The sequence below is a fragment of the Schistocerca serialis genome, chromosome 1 (assembly GCF_023864345.2).
Source record: "Schistocerca serialis cubense isolate TAMUIC-IGC-003099 chromosome 1, iqSchSeri2.2, whole genome shotgun sequence".
Classification (NCBI taxonomy): Eukaryota; Metazoa; Arthropoda; class Insecta; order Orthoptera; family Acrididae; genus Schistocerca; species Schistocerca serialis.
In genome coordinates this window covers 574203376-574205929 of record NC_064638.1, presented here as the reverse complement: position 1 = coordinate 574205929, position 2554 = coordinate 574203376, and positions in this window count along the sequence as shown.

The following is a 2554-nucleotide window of genomic DNA, read 5'->3' as shown; positions in this document are numbered from 1 at the left end:
AGCACTATGGGACTTAACATCTGAGGTGATCGGTCCCCTAGAACTTAGAACTACATAAACCTAACTAACCTAAAGACATCACACACATCCATGCCCGAGGCAGGATTCGACCCTGCGACCGTAGCGGTCGCGCGGTTCCAGACTGAAGCACCTAGAACCGATCGGCCACAGAAGACGGCTGAACATAAAAATTAACACTTCTGACCTCATAAAAGTGCTTGAAAATTCACAAGATAGCATTGAAGATACTGTAGTCTTTTACTGGTATTAAGCTTCAGAATTGATACCGATATTTTGATAAAAACACTGACAATTACTTTGGCTCACAATGAACATAATTTGATCGTAATTAAATTTTTTGGCATACCTGTGCTTACGGAAGGCTCGTCTGCTCTGCAACCTTTCACTAGCTATTATTAATATTGATTTAACTGTTCAAAACCAAATTTCATTAGCTATATTTGCGATGCACAATGAAAGACGGTATCTTACCAATTTTCACCAATGCTTCTCAGTACACATCCCGCGATGTGCAATGGGAGTATGAAAACACAGTCACGAAAGCAAAAAAATTAAAATAGGTAAGCAAACTTTTTTTGAGTCATCAATCTGATGACTAATTTGATTCGGCCCGCCACAGATTCTCTCCTGTGCCAAACTCTTTATCTCAGAGTAGCACTTGCAACCTACGTCCTCAGTTATTTGCTGAATGTCTTCCAATCTCTGTCTTCCTGTACAGTTTTTTCCCTCTACAGCTCCCTCTAGTAGCATGGAAGTCATTCCCTGATGTCTTAACAGATGTTCTACCATCCTGTCCCTTCTCCTTATCAGTGTTTTCCGCATATTCCTTTCCTCTCCGGTTCTGAGCGGAACCCCCTCGTTCCTTACCTTATCAGTCCACTTAATTTTCAACATTCGCCTGTAACACCACATCTCAAACGCTTCTGTTCTCTTCTGCTCCGGTTTTCCCACAGAACTAATCTTAACGACTGATAATAGAGAAGGAAGACTCCAAGTTTAAACTATGCTTTACTAAGCCATGGCAACAATACACCGTTTTCATAAAGTTCTCACATCTAGACAAATTAGCAAAATTTTTCTTAATAACTTTCTTGTGTACAGTTGCTTTCCTTGACACTTGTTTCAACTATAACACAAAACCATACGTTGCATTATAAAATTTCTGCTGCCAGCTTCAGCCAAACAATATTCTAATAATAAAAAACTACACAGTTGCAAATATAAAAAAGTTGAATTACCTTAAAAGTTCGCTTTTGTTGTTTTTCCATCAATGTGATCTCAATATCTTTCCTCAAAACATATTAGCACAAAATCTTTTCTAAATGATGCCGCCTCCACAACACCGCTGGCCAGCTTCCACCATTTTCAAACTAAGTACATAGCCAGACCGTCCAAAACACATTGCTACTCTCTTCAAAATGAAGTAACCTCTCTGACCAAAGGATGTAGTATTACAGACGAACTTTTATCAAATTCGCAACTTCATTCACATTTATGGCCAAAACCACCTGAAAATCGTCACAGCAAATGGGACAGCCACTTTCACAATGGTGGCCATGCTGACAGTCCGTGGTCTCCAGAGGTCGCCGCCATGTTCCTCTGGATACTTGTCTTTCTGCAAACAAGCTCATTTGCTGACTCAAAGGGTAGCACAGCAGGGCAAACAATATGTCTGTTCTCTCTGACGCTAGCCATGTGGGGCTGTTAACATCATTCATGAGGTGGAGTATGATCTTCCCGCACCCATCGAATCCGCATTCGAATGTCAGTAGTGGGATCCAGACTAAAGTGATCACGAATAGCACAGAACGATAGTTCACTGTCTGGCTAGGTCATGAACCTGCCGCTGCCCAATGCAGATACTTGAATAGTATATCAGTGTAGGTAGAAATGCAGAAAATGGTTTTGTCTCAAGCCCACGCTTTCTGTGAATCTGCCCCTGTGCACTAACCTGTCGGGCAATTGAATGAGGTTCTTGCAAGGTCAAGATGTAACCTGATAGGTGCCACGTGCCCCCCCCTCCCCCTCCCCCGCTCCTGGGATCTCACACACCTATTTGTGTGTTATACGTTCACGGCCAAGATGTGACCTGATACACCGGCCACAAATGTTGGGCAACTGCGTGACATAAAAATATAAGAATCAAGTCCCCCCTCCATTTTTTCCCTTTTTATGAGTTTTGTTATACGAGTTCTGTATGCTGTAGTGACAAGGTCATCAGCAGCAGAGTTATCCTATTTGAAAGAAGGTGGTAAATACTACCGTAATTTACAATGTAGCACACTTTGAAGTTACAGTATGTGACTCGGGAACACGCGAATTACTATAATTTAATGACATCATGACATATTCCGCAAAATCGCAAAATATTAACATAATTTATGATGCAAGACACTTTGACATTACTGTGTATGGTGAATTATTACAATTTAATGACATCGTAGCATAGTTTGCTAAATGATGGGAAGTATTAACATAATTCACGGTGTAAGACACTTTGACATTACAGTGCGTGGCTGATTTACTGTAATAT